A 26,911-nucleotide genomic window follows, 5' to 3' on the forward strand; every position below is an offset into this window, starting at 1 on the left:
TCTACATACAAAGACTGTCAGTGGTGGAGATTGGACAAAAGCATATGAGGTACACAAACTACAGGTGACAAAATGTTCAGAAATATGAAAATACTAATTTATGCACTTTTTCTTTTAAAGTGATGAAAAAAAAATAGAGAATTTAAACTGGTTTCTTTACACCAGAGAGACAATATTCTCAAATCAATAAAATGCTTCATCAGTATCATGGAATGTCTGTAACATCCCTACAATTTGAGGAGGAACCTAAAGAAAAAAAGGATATTTCTTTGTACCCTCTATTATTATTATTGTATCTTCAGTAGTCATAGACTGTTTTTCTGTCTTTCATATTTCTCTTTCATATTTTTAGACTCTCTTTCACATCTCTGACTAGGCTTGTTGAAACTGGTTTCTTTTATAAGATCATCATCTTTTTATTTCATTTAAAAAAAAAGTGTGACACTTTTACCAAATGTCTTTGGATAGTCTTTAGTCTGATTGCCCTGACCCAAAGGGATTGGACATGATCCTACTCTGAGGCAGCATTGCAAGGATAGGCCCAATGGGAGTCCCTCCACTGCACTGAGTGACCTTTAAATAAGAAACTTCATCCTACTCCCAGTCTCTCAATTTTGTGTGAAACTACTTAGAGAGGAACAAGAGAATGAGAGAACCTTAAATAGAAAAAATGGTTTGTAAATGACAGCCTATCCTTTTGCCATGTAACAATTTCTCAGTCATTGTAACAGTACACATCTTTTTTCTTTTCCACCAGAATAACTGCATTTAACTTGCCATTAATAATTCACTACATAATCACTGTGGATTTGAAGAAGAGAGATGAACCCTACCAAGAAAAGAATCTGACACCTACTGTCATATATGTTCTTCTGCCAGTAGACCTCATAAATGGCATTTTGTGCTACTCTGCTGTATACATAAAGGAGGAGAAAACCTTGAAGGATCTAAGAAGTGAATTTCACATGCTTTCAATGTAATGTAATGCGTACTTTGACCAGTTGTTTTTGCTAGAGCTTGAGCAATCTCCCTGTCTCTGAGAACCCCCAAATCTCTAACAACAAACTGCTGCAGATGATCAGATGAGTAACATTCAGATAGTGTCTAAATCTGGAAGCAAGACAGGTACATATACTTTTACACATTTCTTTTTAATTTTAATTTTCATCTTTCTGATCTACTGATGATAATTTTGTTTTGCAGTTAGCTGGTGACAAAATAAACAGAAAGTGATTTCTCACAGGGATTCTCTTCCCTGCCCCTATGCCGTGATCATTCTGTCACAGTGATGACTGAAATTTATTTTAACTGAAATTCACCATTTCACTACAATACTGAAATTCAGTAGGAATTGTAAAATACTGTAAAATATTAATTGTAAAATATTGATAATGTTGTTGAACATAGTGGCCCTATCTGTCCATATATTCACGATAAGAACAGACATATTTTCCACAATTCCTATATCCATTTTGCTAGTCCTGAAAGGTATCGGTCTATCATGAGCTCATGATTTTGCCATGGTGAACTTGGTAGCAAAAGAGCACCAATAACCTACTCTTCAATTTTCACTCTAGCTACAAAACTACAGCAGACTTTGCTTTGTGTGGTGCGATCGATTCAAGGGATTTGCGTGCAGGGTTCAGCAGGTCAAATTCGATTGCTGAAATTCCAGAGTGTTGACATGCCCGAAAAACTGCAAACAGCATTTTGAACAGTATTAATGTACTCACCCTGAACATCAGGCAATCAAAAATGTATGGCTATTGGAAACACATTTTGAAATTATTATTTCTATACAGGAAATTTAGTGAAAAGGTTAATAAGGGTTATAAAATAAACATTAGATACAGGGGTACTGAACCAAATTCAGTTTTAGGTCAAATACAACACGTCACAGAAAATGTTGTTGCAACAATGATATTTTCAATCAAATTCAGGAGGAAGAAAAAACAACATAAAGAAGAACACAGACTGTCCTGCAATATCTGCAGCTGTCTGACACAGACTGTCATATATACTAGTTCAGTCCTGAGCAAAAACTGTTATCACGTGCCTCAGAGAATAGTTTTAATTACTCTGAGAGCAGGCTCACATTATCTGAAAAAATCTGGAATATCCAAAAGACCCATTGGTGAGTAAACCAGGAAGACCTCACAGCCAGCATGTAGCAGAGCCTGAATAACTGAACTGTCTCAGCACACACCTTGACATGGGAGAGGAGCTTCCTCTTGGGGAGGATCAATATGAAGGAAGTCATCAGCTTGAAGGAGGAAGTAAAGATCAGTGAAAGAGTGGGAGGAGCACAGGGGGGAACTGAGCCTCCTGTAACCTAAGGCATGAGCAAAGGAAATGGAGTGTGAAGAAGGAGAGCACAAGACACCTCCACTCATATTTCTCTGAACCATCACCACAAGTACCTTTAATGACTGTTTTATTTCACCAGCAGCTGCCTACCCTACTCATATGGACCTTACCAGCACTTTGCCTCTAAATCTCTCCTGCCCCAGGCACTGAGAATCTGCTTTGGAAGCTAGTTTTACCTGTAGTACTGAGAAGCCTGGAGAAGCTCCACTTGCAGGGAAAACTCCTTAAATTCCAAAGGCACCTATAGGTTTCAAACACTGAGGAAATTTCAGAGGACTTTTTTGAGAGTTAACTGCCAGCTGTCATAGAAATTGCTAAGATCTTCCATTCTGGAGACTCACAAGTCTGCAGTGTTTGGACCCATTTGCAGTTGTTCCTAGAGCAATTTAAGTCTTAAGAGCCTCAGAAGAGTTCAGACACTGTTCTGGCTTTGAGTCTCTCAGTACAATTTTGAGTGAGGAGGCAATTCAATAAAACCTTATTGGGAAATGAAATTCCTGTTTCACAATCTGCCTGGACTGAGCACTGACCCCGTGGACCTCTTTATGATTTAACCCTGCCCCTTCCCCAGGCCATGGTGAAGGCCCTCTGGGACTCCATTCTGAACCTGTGCATATACCTGACAGTGTCCCTGAGCATGAAACCACAATTCTATCCAATGTTTTTAATACCTTCTGTGGACCAAATACCCCTCAGCTTTGCTCATCCTTCCCTGGTGATGTACCAAAGGTGTTTTGGTTTTTTTTCAGGAAGGCACATCACTCTCTGTTTCATTTTCCCTCAAGGTGAATAGTATATGCTCTTTGAAAGCATCTGAAACTTAATCTACTGCAGGATTCCCACCATCACCCTCCTCAGGTGGCTCATATCTGTAACTGAGAGATTGCTTCCTTATCATTCCTGTACAGACCTGCCTTGGAAAACTAGCTTTTTTCTAGGTGGAAACCATTTGCTTGTCCATCCACTTGAGAATGATTAACAGCCTTGTGCTGTTACTCCTGGGTTAGGGTTAATTCCAGATGATGCAGGGAAACCTCAAACAGACAGAGCTTGCAGACCGAGATCTAAATCACACAGAACCCAGGCAGAAATCTTAACCTGCAGCTCCAAACCTCATGCAAGCAGCCTTGCAGGGGAAAGGGGGAAGAGGTGAGGAGCCCGTGTGCCTACTCAGCCACCTGCTACAGACCCTGCAGGCCAGGAATTTCAGAGCCAGAGATATGGACAATGGGCTCTTGTCTGTGGGACAGACTAGGACGAGGGACTTGGAGTTTCATTATTAGACATCATATTAGATGCCATTAGATCCATACATTTGTTTTCCTGTTCAGCTAATATTCATCTTTTACTGGCACTGAGAATCTCAACATAAGGATCTGGCTGCAAAGGTTCCACCAAAAATGTAGCCCTTTCTTTCATTTAGTTTCATTGAGCCCAGCAGCAGCTGGGCTCCCACTGAGCTCACTACTCTGCCTTGCAGATAGCTCCATACATGATGGATCCTTTATTTAAAAGATATATGTATCTGTGTGTGTGTGTGTATGAGAGACAGGGAGAGTTCAAGAGAATCCCAGAACCCCTTTATTATTATTCTTTCCTTTTCTTATCTTTTAGTTCTTTAAAAAGAAATTCAAAATAATTTACTCATTCCTATTTCTCACCATTTCTTCATAGACAATAATTTAATTCTCGCTAGACCCATGGATGGGAGGTTATATGATTCCGTATTTCAATATAAACAGAAGCTGGCAAATTATTTTCTTTCAATTTTAGTTGGAAATGCAAGTTAAACAGAGGGTTTCAGTTGTTTTTGTCTTAATAATTATCCTCATTTTTAAAAACCTCATCATATTTTTGTACAATGGAAAAAAGTAAGCTCCAGTTTTTTAGCTAAAATATATGGATGTCATTTGCAGAACTGAAAAGGAAAGCCAGTTCATTAAGCTCACCACCATTCACAGTCATTCATAAAGTAGCCACATTAAGAAACTCTCAGTGTTTTACTCTGGTAAAATTTCATGGGAGCAGTCACACTATACATGAAAGGGATTTCCAAGACAGAAAACATTCCCGGCTCACTGACTAAAATTTAACACCTTTCACAGACATTTCAGGTTGTTTCAAATTGTTCCAATTTCCATTATCTTGTATAGTCACAGCATTTAGAAACAAAAAAGACTGGAGTAAATGCACAGGAAGTTAAAATGTCAGAGGTCTCCAAAATAAAAGCAGTGTAATATAAAGAATACCCAGCAAAAAAATCTCAGTGAGATTTCTGCACTGTGGTTACATATCAGGTTTAATCAGGAAATTTATGTAGCCAAAGCTTCTCTTATCAAGTCGGCAGGATTTTGTTTTTATCTTTTAGTGAGCCAGAGACCAATCCTAATTTTAACAAAGCTTTAATGTGCATGCGTGTCAGTAAAAAAATCCTGTGCATTTTAAATTTCTTTCAGGAAGTTTCTTCAGTCTATTGGAGCAAAGACAGAATTTCTAAATTGTCAAAAAGATGCCAGTTTCGGGCGTCCTTAGGATAAGCCAATCTATTCAATTCGGACAAAACCCACCAGTACATAATAGTCTTTACAAGCTCATAAACCACCATACCACCCAAGATGTTAACAAGCTGGCATGTTTTGAGCATCAAAGATAGAGAGGAAACTGTGTTTACATGTTTGGCACAAAAACTAATGAGGAAAGTCAATTGGCCCTTTGTCTTGAGGGTCTGAAGAGCCGCGCTGTAATGTTTGGTTTCTTGGTTGGCATTTGTTCAAGTAATCACTCGTGGCCTGACAAAGCAGCACTTGTGTTTTATTAGTGGCCATGCTGAACTCTCCTGCCTGGGCTATGTTGTCTCTCAATAGAGCACTGCACCAGAGGGCACACTTATTTGAAAACACTAAATCAGAGCATGATGATCTTTGCCCGACAAATACAACCAAGAGAGGAGAAAAAATGTGACAACAGCTCTCCTTTTGTTAGAGAAAGTGAGGAAACAACAACTGGTGTGTGTGCATGTGCACGTGTGTAAGAACAGTCCTGAAACACCAGTGACAAAATGAGCAAAACTTTGTTCCCAGAATGAGATGCTCAGAGCCAACTGGATTTGCTCCATTCTTGGGAACAGGACATTGGCAAAGCTAAAATTCATGTTGCTCACAACTGTGAGAGCAGACATAGCGTTGGTAATGTCTCAGGTCAGTCTCAGCAGCAAAGCTACAGGCTCAGGAAGAAGACATGTGGTGCAAAGAATTTGAAAGTTACTGTTTCATGTACTTAAAACAGGTAAAAGTTAAACCCTGGAGGGTCGGGTTTCTTTATCTGATGAAACTCAAACCTTCAGCTTTCAAATACTTTAAAAAGCACAAACTTGTCAGCAAAATTGGGCTGAGATTTGTGATTTGGGAAATTTCTTGTGAAACTGTTGGTACCCCTTGCCAGAAAGATGATGAGAACAAACTTCCAAACTCTGACTCACGGCAGCAGCTCCGCTGACTGTAAAAAATAATTGCACGTAGAGGAATTAACTGTTCCACTTACAATGTCTATATGTAAGAACCTTCACCAGTCTGGAGGTGGGGGAAAAAAAAGCCCAGAGGGATGCAAAAATGAAAAATAATGACTAAATTGAAGATCCTTTATCTCAGACTATTTTGTTTAAACCATCTTTGCCTGTCACTTAGCATCTCCTACATAGGATATATAGAATATATTCAAGTATTGTAACAAAGTTTTATATGTCACCTCCACTTAGCTTCACTAATTTAGCCAGACCATCTACTTTTAATGCAGCTACCTGTAGATATGTTAGATGTATGCTTAATAACATCCAGTTTTGTCGCTCTAATCTCCAACATTTCCCAAACTTGCGTGTGGGTGAGACAAAGAGCAGGTGGATTCTGTTTAAAATGTATTTTTAAAGGACAAGAAAAAAATCATAATAATTTTTGTTTTAGTGATAATTGAGACTGACATTAAATAAATGTAACACTAAAATCTTATATGAAGAATTGTTTTCATAGTTAAATACTTGAATGAATTTTGAAAATTTTCCTGTACTATGACAATCAAACTCCAATTTAAAGTATATAAATTGAGGAAGTGGGGGGAAGGAAATAAAATAGTGTAAGAGCCATGTCAAGTAAAACAAACCCCAAAACCAAAGCTAGAACCAGATAAAACCAATTAAGAATGTGATCACTGAAGTTTTTAATTGTATAAAGATGCAATGGTTTTCTGAAGTTCAAAATACGGCTCACAACACCCTTTCAAAAAAAAACCAACAAAAACCCCAAAAAAACCCAAAAAAGAAACAAACAAACAAACAAAAATCTTGTGACATTTTAAACAAACTGAATATTATACACCTTATTATACACATTAAGTTATACAAATTATAACTGAACAGTCTCTAACCTTTTCCTGCCGCCAAAATAATTAACTGATCTGTGAAAATCTGTAACAATTTTGGAATCATACCAGAGGGACAACAAACTGTGCTTTTAGTAATTATGTGTCTGAAGAGTCATCCTTTCTTAATTTTTGTATAAGATTCTGGGTATAATTTTTGGCTTTCAAAAAAACTGTAGTTAATAAATGTCATCTCCAGATCAAGATGATCATCGAATTGCATCAGGCTATATGTGGCAAAGAATACTGAATTGCTTGCCTGATAAAACTCCTCTGCAGTGGATGTAGTAAGGCATTTCTGCATTCACTTGGGTCTTGGTAGCTGCTACTTATCTGTCCTGAGACTAAATTCTGCCTCAGGAGAATACCTTTTACAATTACTTCAGGGCACTGCAAAGGATGTGCTACTTTGACACAAAATATATATTCTTACTGTAGTCTTAAGGCTCCTTGGCACTCTGCTCCCACACCCTCTCTCAGGAGATAACTCACAGTGAATGCTCATTTGCACTTTTTAACCTGCCCTCTGTTGAATACTTAGAGGCTCAGGACTAAAATCCAGCTTTAGCAGGAGCTACTATCTGCTCAGCGAAGATGTAAATAAAGAATGCCATAATTTTTTTATTAATTGAGTCCAATATACTCCCATCTGTATATCCTCTTAAAATGCTAAAATTATAGAACTTTGATATTTGACTCTGTTTTGGAGTACAAAATAGACATTGTTTCTCTATTAGACAGCAAAGTTTATTTCTGTCATACAGGTCAGGAATCAAGCAATCTCCTTGAGAGTAGTGTAGGAATGAATGAGTAAATGCAATATATAGCTGACACTGAACATTTCGAAAAACAGCCTCTATTAATTCAGACCTGTCAATACTTATGTTTACCTAGGAGACCAGTAGTTTCTAAATTCTGGGGGTTTTTTTCTCCTCTAAAATTTGCCATTTATTTCAGCCCCACATTTTTTCAAAAATTTTACAAGACCTTCCTTGTCCTAAGGGCATGAACATAGAACTCCCACTGTTTTAGGGATTACTGTTAACTTGTGTGTTGTAATGGTGTGAATTACACTTTAAAACACAAATAAGGTACAGATAGCAGATAGAGCAGCATAAAGACATTTTCATTACTTCCTCCAAATTTATATCCAACTGGTAATCAGGTTCTAAAATTTCTGCATTATTTGTCCTCATGATTTCTCTGTGTTGGGTGATTTTAAAATTATTACAGTGGGTCTTGATAACTGCGTATTATGGGTACTGTCTACTGGTTTACAAAACACTAATTGCATGGCTTTTAGATGTATTTCTTATTTTAAACAGGAATTATACATTGATTATTGTTTCATTCTAACAGTAGTAGTCAGAATTAAGTCATGCATCTAGGGGTTCTACAGAGAAAGCTGCAGACTAGAGCAATCAAAAAAGATAAGAGAAATTAAATACTCTAACCCTATAATTAACTTTCTTCTATGAAATACAGTTATTTATTATTTACCTACTATTTAACTTTGTTCCAAATATTTTCAGGGAAAATGCTAGATTCCTATTTTTTTTCTTTTTCTTGAAAACCAAATCTCCTTTTTTGAACTGATATGTTTATAACCTGCTAACCTGGTATGTGCACAGACACATGGAAATTACTTGCTTTGTGGATGAAAATTTTACAAAATATAAATCTTTGACAGTTAGTATTTGTGGAGCTTGTGTAGCATTCTTATAAGGCGAATTCAGTAAGGGCAATGTCCTCAGCACTTACACCTTTAAACATTTCTTGCTAGTACAAAACCCAAGCTTCTTACCTATAAAAGAAGGAAACAGTATCACACCATTTCAATGTGTAGCTTGGAAGTGAATGTAGCACTTTATAATACAAGTTATTTCCTGGAAGTTAAATTTATGACATGCTGAACTAAAGTGAGTGAAGAAGTGGTATCACACTATTACAATGTGACAGATACCTATAAAGGATGTGATTCTACAGTGCTGCTAGCAGAATTGATAAGAATAGGAAATGTTTTCAGGAATTTTTATCCTAAGCCTTCATGTAAGTTTAGAGACACAGAAATTTTAGTGCTAAAAAAGTAAATGTGGAAAATACCTATTTTATCTGTGCTGTTTACGCCAATGGAAAGATACATTCACCGTGACAGTAGAATTATAAAAACACAACTCTTTCCTTAGACTTTCTTTGTTAGAAATATCTCTGTGCAGAAGAACAGATAAAGTTAGCATCAGTATGTTTCCTAATAGCGAATCTTCTGCAACAGGGCTCAATCCATTATTATAGGTATGAATGCTTCTATGGATATATTTGTTATTGGACATAGCTGGCAATATAGTGCCTGAATCAAATGAAAATACAAAATAAAATATTGGTATATAATTTGAAAATTAATGACTCTTACATGATGCAACAGTATAAACCTCTGGACCTGAAAAATTGAGGTATTAATGAAAATACCTTCAGTACGAACAATTATGCAATTTCATTCCACAAATATACTATTTAGTCCTTTATTTTTCATCAGCTTCCTATAAGAAGTGGAAAATCCCTCTACTCTTCTAAAACTACATATTTTCACAAGAAATTCAGAATACTAATTTTCATCTAACCTTGCTCAGACAAAGCTCCTTTTTTTTTATTGAGAACTTGCCATTAAACTAAACATCTAAACCAATGTGCTGCTTGAGTAACTGGCTAGGCTACTAAATCCAAACAGGGATACCTAACAATAGTATCTTGATTGATTTCAAACTGTGCCTGTCCAGAAATCCTACTGATAAAACAGAAAACAGAAGTCTGAATCTTCAGATGTCTATGTTGTAAGATTATTTACAGTCCTAATTTCAAACACTTCCATTGTTTTGAATAATTTCTGTGTGAAATTTTCCTTACATGTTTTTATTAGCTAAGGATTTTTCTTTGGTCCTTAGCTTTGAGCTCTGCAAGCTCAATACGTACCCTCTACCTTTGCAAGTTATTTTTCCAGCGGTAGCATAATGAAGAGTCCCATTCTTAATGCCAGGAAAGCAACACAAAGTTGTGCAAATAAATTACATAGCCATACACAACTGTTGGAGACATGGGAGACAGATTTATTAAAGTACATATTTAAAACAGTTTTGTGTCCATATGGCACACTCAGTACTTTTAAATTGAACCAAACTGGGGACATGGTATACCTACTTTGTTCTCCCTCTAATTTCCAGATTATGCACTAGTGGCAAATGAGAGGTATGCATGCATTTAGAAATACAGGTATTTGCCAGAAAGACCTGGAGCAGTGCCTTCAGTTTCCCCTTTCTTGCAAAAGGAAAAGTAACAGGCTATATTCACTCTGTCCCTGAACAGATCTGGCAATGAGCTCTTGGAATCAGTAAGCAGAGGGAGAACCCTCTGGCCAAGATGCTTGTGCAGAGTTGTGAGGATGGGCACATGCTGACCAAGGCACTTCGCTTCCACCAGCAGCTGCTTGGCCTTCCCACTCCTTCATCTTAATCACCTTGCCCATAGAGCTCCTCTCAGTGCAAATCCCAGTGCTATAGGGGAGTGTGACATGGGCAGCTGAGGTCTTTCTTCCTTGCCAAAAGAAAGAAGTCTGTTTGTGGAGGGTCCCCTCCACGCTTGGATGAATGGATAAGCATTGTCCCTGCACACATACTGCCCTTGCTGACTGAACATCATCATTTCCTTGGTCTAAGAAAGTGGAGACCTGAAACCACAGCAGCTCCTCAGTCTGTCTGAACTAAGGCTTATTAATTCATCACATACAGCTCTTGTATTGAAAGATTTTAGTCTAAGATATAAGCAAATCAAACAGAAGCACAGTATTGTGAGTGTTACATGGAACCTTAATTTTTGTGCTCCTGAAGGTCCTGTACACTTTGACAATAGCCCCAGTGGACAAAATCTCTAACCAGGTTTCTGAATAGAAAATCCACTTCCTGCAAGTTCGATTAAGCTAGCTAATTTTCAGTCAAACACACTAATTTCAAGACAGGTTCTTCTGATGTTTTCCCTGTGTTTGCAATTTGCATCTTTAAATAGCTTGGTGTTTCAAAGCAGCAGCGGCAGTAAGGTCACAAGGTTTTATGTTAAATAGCAACATCTTCAGCTTTTTAAAGAAGAAACAGAGAGCAGCTGATCTGATGGTGCATAATTTTCTTTCTTTTCCTTTTTCTCTTTGGGCTAAGAAAGGAAGGATTGGAGCTTCTTATGGATCACAGACCATTTTACTCTGGAAGAAAGAGCAGATCTATAGGTCTTTGTGCTCTCAAAAGCAACACAGAATCACAGGTGTCCTTGATTATCAAGAAATCCTCTTCTTTTCTAATGGTTTGCCTTTCTCTCCCTGAGAACAGCAGGTCATCTTTCGGGCATGAATATCTCATTTTAAGGGGCACAAAATTCAATCTTAAAAGGAAAATTTTAAATCAGGTATATGCTGAATTTGAAGATTAAAAAAAAAGAAATGCTTGTCAACATTCAGTATGCCAGAAATCCAGGTTGTGCTGACTCATCCAGAGTAAACATTATGTTTCTCAATCAATTCTGTCTGTGCTATGTTTCCATTTCTGAGGAGCAGTGCTAACAGCACAGCAAATAAAGTGTGACACAATGACACCTTGCTTCAGCCTTTTTCCCAGTAAAATTTCTTCTCCCCCCCCCCCCCCCCCCACCTTTTTTTATAGTCACACAAAGTGAATTTGTAGGCTATGGCTACCCTGAAGCAGCTTTGTGTGCCTTGGGAGACTGGCTGGTCACTGGGATTGAAAAAGCCTGCATCTCATAGCTCCAAGCAGTTTTGACAGTTGCTGAAGACATGTATCAGTAAATACTCTAAACTGAACTTAGCACAGCTTCAAAGGCTCCCAAGCCGAGCTGCCCTGACAAAGCCATTCTCAGCCCATCAGGGCTCTGGGACATGCAGCCTCACGCTGGAAATGCTGCTGGCTGAACTACTCTATGGCTCTGCATCCACCAGATTTAAAATCAATGCGTTTTTATCTCACAAATATAGATGCATATAAGTGTGTGAGGGACACAGCAAGAAACGCTGAATATCATGAAAATCATCGCTGAAAGCAATGGCTTTTGTATAATTACATGTTCATACATGAAGCTATGAATATATAGATGGGTGAACATAGGATGTGTATCTCGACAGGTAAAACTGAGAGTAAATGCAGTGCTGCCTATACGTCACGTATACTGTGACTGATACATCTAAAAGCTTTGTGTAATCCTAAGGGTGCCACTTTTAAAATGCTGATACATAAAAAAATTATCAAGGCATTCCTGGCAACAGGGAAAATGTGCTTGGCCAAATGCACAGAGGAAGATACAGATATTCTGACCTATGTGGAAAAAAATAAACAGAACAAAAATATCCATTTTGAAGCAAATATAAAGATAATTTTATTGCTGAAGCTTCTTTAGGAAAAAATGTAGAATGTGATGCATTTCACTTTGGCTTCACTTATGAGTCAGCAGCTACAATTAAGACAAAACAGTTGGAAAATTTAATTCTGCTTAATTCATTATATATTTTTCCCTTTCCAGAGAGCCATGTGATGTGGTAGAAGATAAGAAACCATGTCATGTCATTCAATATTTATTAAGCAAACCAAAAATAGCCTGTTTTATAGAAAACGAATTTCATTTTTCCTGTCTTACTACAACCTAGTGCCAGTCTGATCTGTTGTATAGTCTCACTGAAGCCAGTGACTTTGAAGTATATTGTGTATACAAATGTCTTGCTGTAAGCAGTCAGCACGTGTGGAGACCAGCATGAACTGGCCATTCAGAGAAATACAGGGCTATGAAGAAGGGGAGAGAATTCAGTTACCTTTTATTCCTTATTTAGTGCTGCAGAAGAATATGAAAGTCGTTCAACAAGGCAAATTATACAAGAACAGTTCTTTTGAGTATGTTCTGATGTGTGCAAACATGACATATTTAATTAGTATTACATTCTATCTCTTATAAGAAATACAAGATTCTAGATAGGATAATTATCTTTTAACAACATACAGCTGCTAAACTTCTCAGGAATATGGTACCCAACATTGGTTCTTAGAGCACGTCACAAATAACCGCTTTCACAGCAGAACATTTATAAATGTCACATCATGGAAGACAAAAGCTACTGTAGAAAAAGGGAAACATTTTCGTTCTTATGGATAAAGCAAGGCCTCAGAACCTCACACCTGTGCAGCAAGCAAATGTGATTAAAGGCAGAACAAACAAGCAAAAACCTTGCATTAAATAGATCATGAATTTGCTTGTGGGTCTGTAACAGATGTGTTACTAAGGATGCTTTGTTTATCCAGTTGCAAGACTGTCGAAGAGAATCATTCCAGTGATGCTGCTTATCACGCTTTTAATTCTGCTCAGGCAAAACTGTTAGCTTTGAAAAAGCAATTTTTTTTTGGCCCTACTCTATCTGGCTGCACAGAATTTTCAAAGCACCACAATGTTGTAAAAAATGCCCTTTTAATCAGATTACCCTTGGCGAACGTCCCAAACTCAGGCTGAAGTGCAGTGCTTGTGGTTTCTCAACAGCTTACACTAAGCCTGCACCATGGAAATAATCTACTTTTAAAACCCAGGAAACAAATCGACTGCACTAAGGACATAAGTCGCTGTCATTAGGGAGTGATTAAGCTAAACATTTTTATACACTCTGGTAGCCCAGTTTCATATTGTGTACCTCTGTGCCGAGAGAAAGAGTGGCACCCCAAATAACTGCTTGTTTGATTCAGGCACCCCAAAAAGATCTGGTCTTACACAAATTAAATGTAATTTTCCTCTAATAACCACAAGAGGAAAAAGGAGGGGGAGAAAGAGAGAGAGAGAGATTTGCTTTTAATGAATTAGAAAATACAGTAAAATCAGCTTTGCAAGCAATAATTCAACTGAGGATCATGAGTTTGATTAAAGACTGTACACGATATTTTTTGACACACATTAGCCTCTCCTAAAAATCCTGTCACCTTATATTAAATTACTGCTACTTGTTTTATACAAACATATTTCCTTTAATACATAATTTATATTGGAAATTCTGTGTGTTTTTGAAGAGGCAGCTACCATTTTTACAATTTCCCATTAAAATGCTTCGTCTTCTTCTTTCTGTGATGTTGCATATTTCACAGTGGGAAAATACGACATTGAGATATTTGAACAGAAATTACTGTACCTCTCCCAGTTTCCCTCTAACAAAACTGCAAAAAAAGGATACGGATCTGACGCTAATCAAATTATCTGGTGTCTGAGACAATCTTGATATTTCAGTCCTTGCAGATCCTAAAGAAGAAAGGATCTAGATGTCAGATTCTGATGCATGAAGAGCAGAAGGTGTGTTTTGTGGGAGGGAAGGTTGTTTTTGTTTTGTGCATAGGTCTGAGCTCAGGTCTGACATAGATGACATGTTCAACTGGTCTAAGGTACAAATCAGGTCTGTTCTTGATCCCTACTTTGGACATTCTGCTGATAGTTCATTTCTAATTTATGAAGCATGTCATTAATCCTCAATCTGTCAGCCTTTTTTTGACAATAATTCAGTCTGACAGTTGAAGGATTAATATTTATTAAACACCCTGTACTTTAGAAGTCAAAGAAATGCTCAATTCATTTCTGTGGCAAAATCTTCCAACTCGTAGCAAGCACTACCCCCAATCCCTTCATGCTCCCTAAAAGCCAAATAAACCCAACAAACAACACAGTAAGAATAGCAGATGACCAAGAGAAGCATAAGCGAAACAAAACAAAAAGGAAAAAAAATGTAATTACAAGTAATCCTTCAAAAGACTTGATAGTGGATTCATTTAAGGTATTCCTCTGCCCCAGCATATGTTTTCTCACTCTTCCTTCCCCTTCCAGCCCTCCCCCTCCCTTCCCCACTCATAAATTATTCATAACCTGATAAATATGCAATTTCAAAAAAGTGCAGACATGGCAGCACTGCATTAAAAAAAAAAAAAAAAAAAGGCTTGTGCTTTTCACACAGAAGACCTGAGCTGCACTTAACGGATGACAGATTTTCCAGCATTCAAAAGCTGTATTATATATATGATAGGAGTAAGACAGTATTTCTGGTCTGATTCCTTGCTAGACATGTTGTGAATTGTCTGTGGAAAGCTGTAACATAAAACAAATGGTGTTGTTGGTTTGGTTTGGTTTGGTTTCTTCTTTTTCTTTTCTTTCCTTTTTGAAAGACAATATATGGTGAAAAGCAATGAGGTTCCCACTATTTAAAGTTTGGCTCAGTGAATGTTTTCAGGTCATTATAAAATTGGGGAGTGAGTATTGCAGGGGAAGGAGCACAGCCACACGTTTTCTCATGTAGCCAGTGCAGAATTTGCAGGTAGAGCACGTGCTGTACGTAATTCTCCAGTGATCCCACTGGGAAGGTCTCCCTCCTCCCAGAGTCCCCCTAAGCAGTGGCCACTTATGGGCCATCGTGTGAACGCTCTTCAGGGGCCAATTTCACAGGCTCAGCAGCAAAGTGCTCTGCCTGCTGCTTGCATGCAGGTAAAGCCCACCAGAAGTAAGATGCAGGATGAGGAGCGGAGTACCTCCATTTTGTGAGCTAATTGCTTGATTACCACACTGAAAGAAAATGGAGGAAAGACTTCCTTCTTTCTTTTTTTTTTTTTTCCCTTTCCTTTTCTTTTTTTTTTTTTTTTTTTTTTTTTTTTTTTTTTTTTTTTTTGTGAAAGGAGCCCTGGGCTGATGTGACAGGAGAGACAAAGTATCGGGAGAAAAATGGTGCTTAAGGAGCATCAGTCATAAAATCACTAATATGAAATGGGATAGGAGAAATATAGATAATCTGTACACATTCTTACGGCTAATAAATGCACAGGACTCACGTACAGTTGATCTTTGGGTTTAGCAACAGTTAGAACATAAAAATGATTTCAACCCATGAAGTGTAACCTTTTGGATGAACATTTAAATTGGAAACACCATGGGTAAGAAATAGACCTCAGCATTTAATTTGGACTGGTTAGTTGGAAGCCTGTATTTACTGTAAAATAATTTCAAATTTAATTAAATAACACTGCTGATGCCAGTCACATCAGCACTGTAAAGATGATTAATTGCATGCTTAAATGAAATATAAACTGCCTTAAAAGCAACATCAATGCAGAGTCCTATAAGCAGACAACATATGATAGATTTAAACACATGAGCCCTACCTGCACCTCTTAGAAACATGCCGTGGTTAAAAAAACAGGCCCTATGTCTGAATGTAGCAGTTGTACCAAAACCAGAGCCTTTTATGAGTTTCTATTTTTCAGGCAAGCCTGATCTATTTTCCATCACTTTTGAAATGATTTTTTTTATTTTGCAGGAGAGCTTTCACATGATTTGCATTGTCATCTCATGGGCTGGCTATCGATAGGCAAACAGGGAGTGAGGCACTGTAATACGGGGCCACACTGTCACAACAAGGCAGCTGGACGGTTATATATTCCACTTTGTTTCCATTGTATTCCAATCCTCGGAAGAGCAGGACAAAGGGCCTGACAGAGTTAACCATGGATTGTCACCTTGATTTGTCCAGTCCAGCAGATATGCAGAAATGAATGATATTCTGCTTATAAACAAAACACAGAAACAAATAAGCCGGCAAACAGCATTTTCCAGACTGGACTATCTGTAAGAAAAAAAAATAAAAAGAAAAGAAAAAAAATATTAAAGTATCTTTTAGATGCTACATCCTCCATGGGGGAAATAAAAGGAGGAAGAATCCTCAGAATTGCCCACAGAAAAAAAGCTTCCCGTGTAACACTGTCTATCGAAAGCAGCAGAAGAAAGCTCCCTGACTAAGGGCTGGGTTCTCTTCGACTAATCTGCATCATGTTGGTTTATTTTTCAGGAATGCTATGACAGTTATTTAAAATAGAAGTTTTTATCAATGTAAATACTTTAGGACAGGGAACATTGCCTGTGTATGATAAACTTGTTTGTGGTCTATACACTTAACACTGTATAGGGAGGTGCAGTTATAGACATATGGAATGTAGTAAACAAAGCATTTCCTGAAGAGGCACCAAATTAAAATCTAATTTTCTAAAAAAAGTAAAGCCAGTGAATGTAGTTGAATTTCTACTCTTAATGTAGCTCTGAATTAAATATAAAAAGTGTCATATTTAACAATTACTACTTAGAGAGATGAAAAGCAGACAGTTGCAGAGGAAATTCAGTAGTGAAGCAAGAATTATAATTAAAATCCATGACTTTTTTTTTTAAATTTGAACAGATTCAAATTTTAACAAAATCATGAAATCGTGTACAAAAGAAATTTAAAAATCCAACTTTAAAAAAATTAAAGGAATCTGTTGTCTTTTGCCCTCCTTCTGAGTATATAAAAATTCTGGCTTATGCTTCTGATCAGTAAGGTAAATTGAACTGAAAAAAAAGGGAGATGACTCAACAGAGCAAAGGTCAGTTCTGAAACACCTTAATTTTTTATAGAAGATGAAAACAACCAGCAAGAAACCTCGTTGTGGTTTCTGACAACCACGTGTTTATTAACTATATGAAAGACATAATCAAACCCTCATTTTACTTATACAACATACCTCACCAGAATGGACAGAATAGTTGCCTCTGAAGAAAAACCGTTCAGAAACACGTCATTTATCCGTCTCTTTTATTTATGAGATAAGCCTTATCAGAAGATGTGGTATTACATATCACAATAATGTATTCACTTCTGAGCATGCAGTATTTTAAACAGACATGAAAGACTAAATGCATTTATTATTTTAGCATTGCTATTAGTTTTTAATAGTAGATTAGACGATTTTTGAATTTGTGTATACATTTCGTTATTTCACTTGGTGTGCACCAATTCTTTTAACAGTGCAAAAACACACACTAAGATATAGCATGCCATAGTACAATTTTAAGTATCTACTTGAAGCTATATTATGCATCAGAAAAGGAAAAAAAATATATAAATCTTACCCTCATACTGGAATGCTAATGTGCATCCATCAAAGGGCTACACATTCATAGTAAAGGTTTCAGCCCAAATAAAGCCCTTTGCATTATCGCATACATGCAAAAATACGGGGAAAAAAAAGAAGAAAATTCTTTTTTCCTTTACCAAAATTCTACTGGTTTTGGTTCACCAAAAAACCCATTTATTGTCCAAGGAGAAAATTGCACAGATTTGTCTTTCCTTGGAATTCTATGCAGCCAACCGTAATAGCTCTTTGACAGTTCACCTGACTGCAGCAGAAATGGGAATGTGATGGTTACAGTGGATGACAGAAAGGGGCCATTTGAAGTGCTATTATGCGGTTTACATGAGAAGATTTCCACAGATTTTGGGTTTATTTAGTTATGTTATGTACATTTTTTTGCTGTTTTCTTTTTCTTCATCTTTGTCTTTTGTTGTTGTTGTTTTGTTTTTTGTGGGGTTTGTTTTTTGGTTTTTTTTTGGTTTTTTTTTAATCTAGCAGTGTATGCCTTACAATAATAAAGAACATATTCTTTGCTGGAGCTACCATATAGAAAAGACCTTAAAATTTCATTAGTATTTCCAGACTGGCTTGGGAGAGTCACTATGCTTCACTACTTGAAATGGAAATGTTCTGTTTTCTCTTGCCCTGATCACATTTTAAAAGACTGTTATATATGTTTTATTTCACCCAGTTTACCCAGCGATTTTGGATATGTATAGGTATTGTATGTTCATACTTAAGCAGAAGCATAACTGGAAGTATGCATGTTTGTGGGATGATTGGAAATCTTTTGAATGTTAGAGAGTTGAAAAGGATATCCTGTAAACCTTACACCCTGAAAAAATAATCTTTGGGCACCTTGCTGGAAGGACCCAAATGTGCAAGCTGTTGTTAGGATAAATGGTCTGACTGAAGCTAGGAAGTTTTCTAGGAAGAGTAAAGCCTACTCACATGAGTCAGCACTTACAGCACCAAGCTGTGACATTTAAGCATTTTATGGAAAGAATCAAGGTGTTTTTGCTTTATGGGATTGCTGTGCTGTACAGGTCTCTCAGTTCAGAACAGATGAGCCTAAACCAATGAATAAATACATGCATGGATGTATTGGATACATTTTTGTATCCAGATAACATACAGGAAAACATGATGGTGACATACTGATTGCTTAACACTGAATTGTTTAAAATAAAAAATACATTCACTATGTAAGAAGATAAAAGGATAGAAGTGATAATGACTAAGCTACACTGTCCTAACTTACTCTGCATCTGCATGTGATTTATAATTTTATAAAGGAGAGAATACAGGCAACTGTACCTTTGATATATTGTTAAGCAGACCTTCTATATTTCTATTTTCTGCATGGGGTCAAGACTGTTGACATGGGATTAATCAGCTGTTCCTCCTAAACCATGAATCAGGACAAATTGTTGTCGGTTTCATATAGTACAATTGCTTGAAAATAGAATTAAACATAGAAAGCACAGAAAAATGTGAAAACAAGCAGAAGTTACAGGCAGTAATTGCAACATTGGTATAATAATAGATCCTTTCTGCTTTTGTATTTTGAAGAATTTCAGCAGTAATTACAAAAAACAATGCTTAATTTTTCTGCCACTTTCTGAAAATGCAATGATTCTTTGAAGCATACTGTTCTCATAGAGCATGATATTTTATTGAAATGTAAAAATGTTGCATCTCTTTCCATAAGCACATTTCTTCTTATGTGTATTTTGTCCAATTTACAAGCAAAAAAAGATTCAGTTATCTTCTGCATATCTTCTAGAGAACATACACCTACACATAAATGTAGCCTGCCACCTGCATTGTTGTTAGCTTATTTGTCAGGCTCTAGCATGATAGGATTTGAGAATATTGGGTGCAAAGTGTCTCCAGGAAGAGGGAGAGAAATCATTCACCATTAGAGATAAGTATGACAAGCTCCCTTTTACACTAGGATACACTTGTATTAAACAGAATGGCAGGGTGCCTGAGTGAGATAGCATCTATTACCAATGATGACATGAAAATGGGCACTTATTAATCACTGTTTTCGAAATAATTATCCATAGCTTTATAAATGCTATAACTATGGCTGGACTCCTTCCTTAGGCGTTCCCTAATATTCAAAATACTGCTTTCTCATTACAGCTAAAATTTCAATTATTTTCAGTTATTATTTTTATTTATTATTATAAAGCAGGTGATAAAAGTGTGCAGCAAATATTCAAGTTATTAATGATGAAGATGTTAATATAAAATAGACATTGTATAGTTATTTTAGAAATAAACAGTTTATAAGTATTCAAAATGGTTTGTAATTACTCAAAAACAAGCACTTGATCTGATCTCTGTGATATTTCATAAATACTTTTTTGAAAGCTTAAATATCACATAAAATTGTTTGAATTTTTACCTACAGAATGGGATTTCTGTGGGTCAAAACCAGTATTTTCCATTATATAGGATATTTCACTAAGAGGGATGTAAAACAAAGATTATGGAAGGAAAAGATTTGGAGGACTTTTGCCAGTGAAAGTATTTTTGCTGATAAACAGCTTGTATGTGTTTTGTATTTTATTTATTTTCAGCACAATTCATTGTAGAGGTTAAGCCTCTCTCAGATTTGCAATCAAACCATTGTATTAATATGGAAAACTTCTATAAACAGCTCAGACAATGTAATGTCCTATATTCAAGTACTTCACATGCACAAAGCATATCAAAAAGATATTTTGCCTCTAGTACTAATTATGTGTATATTTTTTATTATATATATTTGCATATATAGTGCTATATGAACACCATAGCACTATATTATTTAAGGGACTCATTTTGGAAAAATCCATTACCTTTACTAGATGTGGACATACTGCTTTCTTTTACGAACTTTTGTTATTTAAATTTAAAGTTAAATTTTAATGAAGTAGTTCCAGTGATGGGATAACTGTTTATTATTTAAAAGAAAATGGCAACATGGCATTAGGAAAAAAATCTATTCATATTCAGAAAGTACACATGCATGGATGCATGTGAATGGCTACAGTGTTTTAAAGCTTTTTTCAAAAGTAACTGTATGAACTAGAATTCCAATAATTTTACTTCTTGCGCAGAGTGATGGTTAAAACTAATTTTATAAAGTTACTCTAAGTTCTAATTGGTTATAATAATAATCTGATAATTTAATTAAAAGAATGCAGGATGTAGTGCCGGACTGACAACATGTAATCATATAGCAGTCTTAACATGTTGCTGCTTTATTCCAAGCTGTGTCCTAAAATCAAGTAATTCTAGTTGGAAAAAAGTCCATTCAAGAAAGTCAATAAAGAAAAACAGGAATATTGTCTGGGTTTGGAATAATAATTGCATATATGCCTAAGAAATGTATGCATTTCTGATTTAAATAAGATTTTGGAGGTAACAGTCATTTTACTAATAATGAAAAAAATTAATATGGCAACAATTGTTTGCTTGGTGTAAATATAAATGATGTTTACCACAAGCTCCTGTAAACGTTCTGACAATGATTTATAAGTATGTCTAATAAAAATGTTATATTTTTTTCATTCTAGCAGACAGCTAAATATTTTATAAATATAATTCAAACTAATGTATTGGTTTATTTTGAATACCTTCTCTTTTTTTTCCTGATTTTTTTTTCACTTAATAAAAATGCCTCCTCTCCTAAGAATAAATTAAAGCATGTAGTTTATTTTTGTTGTTGTTGCTGAAGTAGGTTGTTCTTCTTTCTCCCCCAATTCTAATTTGGTAACTTAAGCAGCTCTTGAACATTTGCAGTATATGTTATTAAGGATTAAGCCTTAAATTTATTTGTATAGGTAAAGAACCTGGTATTGCACAGGTCAAGTGGTTTCAGTATGAACAATAAAGCAATATATTTAAAGAGGTGTTAGTGTCTCCTTTCTGAATCCCTTTTTTATTTCAAAGTGCAAATATGGTTATAAATCACATTACCCAATGCATACAAATGATCTGAATTACAAAACAGACTGGAATATCTGCATCTTCTGTTTAACCTGAGGAGATGACTCATATAATTGAATGGGAATATGGATACTATACTTATGTATAAACTTTGACTAACTTGTTTTAAAGATAAGTGCTTCATGGAGTAATGAAGAATGTGTCTGAGATACCAGCGGGATTAGCTTTCCATGTCGCAGCTAATCCACTAAATGTCTCTCCCAAATTTCTCACCTGATTTATTCAGAACAGACTATTCAAAAGGATATACCACCTCTGCACTTCTCTATCAAATTGGCCTTTTTTGTTTAAGAGAGAGAAAGTACTTCTCTGTTTAAGTATAATAAGGAGTATAATTAGGAAAAAGTACCCATTTTAGAAAGGTTATGATCAGCACAGCTTATTTAAGCACTCATTTTCCTTTGTGCATAGTTTGTGCCCACCTCTGTCCAGAGAAACATCTTTTTAATGTCTACAAACATTAACTCCCCATGCTAGTGGATGTAGCCAGAAGGTTACCCTTTTCCAAAAACTCTGCTGCCAGGAGTGTGCACCATTTGGATGCTCTCTGGACAAATTCAAATCTCCAGCGGGAAAAAAAGCACCCTTTTTCTGCAGGCAATTACTATACATGTTGGAAGATGAGATCTGGAGGGGAATCTGTGGTGGTGACCACTGTTTGAAATGTGTGTTCTCTGCATGAAAGACCAAAAACAAAAGCGTTTCCCCGACTTCACCCATGATATTTTTTTAATATGCATTCAAATTGTGATTTTTGATACATGATATGTGACACTTCTTATATGTAAATCAGATGGAAACCAGACATTTTGATGCCAGCTTCTTCACAGAAGACAGCTATTCATCTTTGGAAACTTACACTTTCCCACTGTAATACCAGTCCAGTTGCAGGGAAGATTGTGAGCACTTGACGATTTGGCAAAATAAATGCTCTGTAAGATTTAAGCACTCATCAAATATGAAAGAGTTGTGTAGCAAGTGCTCAGCTTGACTCTGGTACTAAAGGGCCACCTCTGCCTACTTCTGGCTCTTGCTTCCCTTGCCTCCTGGAAAGCAACAAAAGTGCTGGAAACTGCTCCAGACAGCTAAGCTCCTGTTTGTCTGTATCAAAGAAACACTGCCCTGTCATTTTGAAAATATTTTATAACGTGTTGGCCTGCGATGATCTGGCATCATCCCCCACATTGCAGCATGTGTCACTGAAAAGCACCTGAAGTAGCCTTGTGGAGCCCTGTTAGAGATGCTCCTTCCATGAACCCCCTGCTGCCTTTTGGGGTCAGTGAGAGCATCTGGTGGGTGCTCTCTGCCTTGTGGGCATTGGGCTGCAGCTCCCCAAGGCAGGAGGGGGCTGCCAGGAACTCTGCAGTACTGAGAACATGGATCAGGGGCTGCCTCCACCTCTTTCAGCCTTATCCCTCCTCTTGCCATTACGTGCAGATCCTGCTGTGCCCAAACTGGAAAGAGCCAGCTCTCACATCCTGTCTGCCTGGTAATGAGTTTTTTAATAGAGCAACAAAAATGAAAAACCTTTCCTTTTCTTTGTGAAATGGTGGTGGGGGGAAAGAGGAGAGGGATCGAACTTCATAGGAAGAAGATACAGTAGGAAATCTGCTTTGCATCCAAAATTCTCCCGTATTAGGCCCAAACAAGGTGATATTACAAGTGTATGCCACAAAAGCAATCAAACAGCAGGGAAGGAAACACACTCGAGGCTGTTTCCATAACAAATCTTGCATGAACTTCATAGCCTTGTCATAGAGAAGGAAATTAGGAGGCCAGGTAGTGTCCTGGGTGTGACTTTGCTGAGGCATAAACACTTGCAATCTGTATGTAGATGTGCCTTTAGGCACAAGTGTGTGTGTGCATGTGTGTGAGTGAGAGTCAGGGCAGGTTCTTGTTTATGACTTGTGAGAGACAGAAACAAGTGTATTTACTTGCAAGTCTGTAAAGGACATCAGTGGAAACAGGATTAGGCCTGTAATATTATTCCTTGGCCAAGATCTACTCTAGAGAAGGTCACTTAGGTGAAAAGTATGTGAAATTGTTATGACAGCTTTTTTAGTGTTAATTTGATAAAAGAGGTGCAGTGCAAATAAAATGGTACACACTTTAAAAGGCTCCCAAGCTGACTGAAAGTCCTTTAGTACCAACCTGAGACTCTCTCAAACACTGAAGACCAAATAATTTAAAATTATTCTTAGAAAGGAACATGTTTTTTTATTTTGACAAGAATTTTGTGAGCTTTTTAAGGAAGTCCCTGTATATTCAAGCTGCCTGATACTGCTCTACTAGTTAAATCTTCAAATGTCATACCTATTCAGAATCTGGTAGGATTTTTCCATGTTCTGCAACAAAAGAACAGATCAGTTCTGATGTCTGAAAAATTATTTTCTGCTCATAAACTTTAATGCTGATTTCTGTTACTGAGAGAGAGAACAAAAGAATATGTTGTAGATGGTGGAGGCTGTGAAGCACTTCTAAAATTGCCTTGAGATATACCACCACTCTTTCTATGCCCCACTTTTTCGATGTTGAACTTGGCATAATTTTCTAAGGTAGCTTAATTTCGGAGGTAGGTGTTCTGCTCCCTTGCTGAGAGTCACATCCAACTGCAACCCCAAATCCAAAATGAAGGCATTTTAAGTTGCTAAATATTTCTGAAAATCTCACAAATCTGAATTTGTTCTTGCTTTCAGCAAATAATTCTGCATTGTCAGGTGTTCTGAACTGTATATAAACATTTGTTTCTGTGTTTTAATACACTGAAAGCATCAATACATACAGTAAATACAAGCTTACCCGGCGGTTCAATTGTATTGCTGCAGTTTTTCTTTTCAAGTCACAGAACGCTGGAATTCTTTACTATGAAAGCTTCACAGAATATTATTTAAAGTATAGTATATCAATGCTTTAAAAACAACATTTAAAAATGAAAGATTTTGCCTATTTTGTTCAAATGAATATGCCCTAAGTTATGCTTCTCAGTTGTCCCAATTTATTTTAATATGGAAAAATCTAATCTCTGCTTGTAAAGCAGATTATGCATGTATTAAATTCTTTAAAATTAGAATATACTTAATGCCACATTAGTTCCAGGCATGCAAAGCAGGAGAAAGAATTATACACCTAAACAACAAGAATGGTTTTTAAGCTTAAATTTCTACTTTGCTACAATTCTCATTTGGTAAAATAAAATTATGTACAATCTACCATTTAATGAAATGCACTGATGAATTAATTTTTTGCCAAATAAATCACAAAAGAAAAGATTTTAAACGGGCAATATTTTTAATTGAGGAAAAAGCAAGGCAAATTCTTTGTTTCAGCTGTCTTTAAAATTTGTGCATCCTGCTCCTTTTCTCTTCCTCATGCCTCCAGTTGGTAAGGTAAATTCCATTTTGCACTTCGAAGCATGCATTCTAGTTATGGTCTCAGAATAATGCTGCTGACTTCCCTCAATGCAGGAAGAGGTCAGAGCTCATTTGGACTAGGGCCTAAAACATGAGAGAACTGTGGGCCCTTTTGTCCTCAAGGTCCATGACTACAAGTTCATTTATGGCAGCTCGCCAGCAGGCGTTGTGCTTTGAGGTTGCAGCTCCTGCTTTTCTGCCATGCCATCAGAGAACTACTGATTCCACAGCTGCAAGTGTGTCATCTCCCACAGGCATTGTTTTTCCTATTAAATCCTCCACAAATCTTGTTTTCTCAGGGCCTGGGATATAGCAGGTTTGTTTCCCTCAGTTATTATTCTTTCTATCCAAAGAGAACAACAGTTTGTGATTACTAACTGCTGCGGGGATAAACTCAGAGTTTGCATAAACTCTTAAATCATAAATAAAATAAATTAAAAAAAAAAAAAAAAAAAAAAAAGCAAATTCAACAGAACTCATTCATTCATCAGAAAGAAGATCTATTTCCACAGCAGCTCTCACAGGCTATGGAAGAGACAATAGATGAGGCTCAGCTGACCAAATTAAAAGGAAAGAAGGAAGAAGCAGAGCATCATATAGAAAAAAAGACTAAACTCAGGCATATAGCACAGGCACTCCACCTGTGCTGCCCAGCCAATATGTGCAGCCGTGGTTGGATGAAGTGCTGCACGTTGAGTAAATGTCAGTGGATGTAGCAATTTTAGCTCACGTAAATGTTTGAAGGAATTTACTGCTGATTGCACAGAGGTTTACACTTTGCCTGGAGAAGCACAGAAAGGAGATGGCATCTGCTCTTCTATTTTATCATGAAGAGTTCTTGATGTATTAGAAGAGATTTGGCTTCAGAGAGGGTAGCCTTGCCCTTGAGGCAAAGCTCCTCCTGACCCCAGTGAAGGCATGATTTGATCCACTCACTAGGGTCTGTTTTATGGGATAACGCTGGGAAAGTTCTTCCCATCACCCTTGCTGGAGTGGTGAGGTTGTGGCCTTTTCTTTATAATTGATGCAGTGCCAGCATTTTAAAGGACAAACTAGAGGATAGGATATAGTAAACAGACAACTCATCCTGAAGGGAAAATAGAAAGCTTTCTTGAGTGTTTGTTGTGTTATCCCTTATTTGAAATTCTGTTTATGTTGCTAAAATTTGCATATATTCTTTTTAATGAATACTACTCAGCTGAGAGACAGTGAAAGATGCAGAATGTGATGCTTGTTAATACCAGTTCATTAAATTAAGCCAGACCTGATTTGCAACAAAACCCTATGTTCTTGAATTTCACAGACGGCCTCTGAAATAATTTTCTCCAGACTCCTCAAAATACTGGATTGTGTCTATCTGTTTGGCTGAAGTACTTGAGCAGCCTTCACTGTCAGGGTGTTTAGGTGTCTCACAGTGTGCTAATAGATTTAGTTGCACAATGTCTTATTCATCAGATTTCTCTGTCATCTGCATCAGTCCTCAGTGCCTTTGGCAGAGTTCAGCATGGTGCTTTTTAAGGTTGGCTCTTTCTGTTGCAAAGGCAGGAACTCTGTGTCCATGCCCAAGATACTGCCCTGCATCAGCTACAAGTGCCTTCTTCTCTACAATAATTAACTAAACTGCAGGGCGAACTCCATAGGAAAAATACAGAAGGTGAATATTTGACGTCTGCATATTGTCTTCTGTGCCAAAGCCTACACTTATATATTCCCACAAGACTTGGTCCC

General features: G+C 36.8%; 1 long non-coding RNA gene across 2 annotated transcripts in view; it reads right to left on the reverse strand.

The window, feature by feature from the left end:
* The window catches only part of LOC148225468 (uncharacterized), a 190,845-nt gene that overhangs the window by 39,277 nt on the left and 124,657 nt on the right, over positions 1 to 26,911 (reverse strand). Inside the window, exon 4 of one of the 2 annotated variants that reach the window (XR_015807540.1) lies at positions 12,246 to 14,091. The exons of the other annotated variant lie outside the window; for it this stretch is intronic. This is a non-coding gene — a long non-coding RNA (uncharacterized LOC148225468). Of the gene's footprint in view, positions 1 to 12,245; positions 14,092 to 26,911 lie in introns of those variants that run through there. 2 annotated transcript variants of the gene reach the window in all.

Source organism: Sturnus vulgaris, chromosome 1 (assembly GCF_052056855.1).
Source record: "Sturnus vulgaris isolate bStuVul1 chromosome 1, bStuVul1.hap1, whole genome shotgun sequence".
NCBI lineage: Eukaryota > Metazoa > Chordata > Aves > Passeriformes > Sturnidae > Sturnus > Sturnus vulgaris.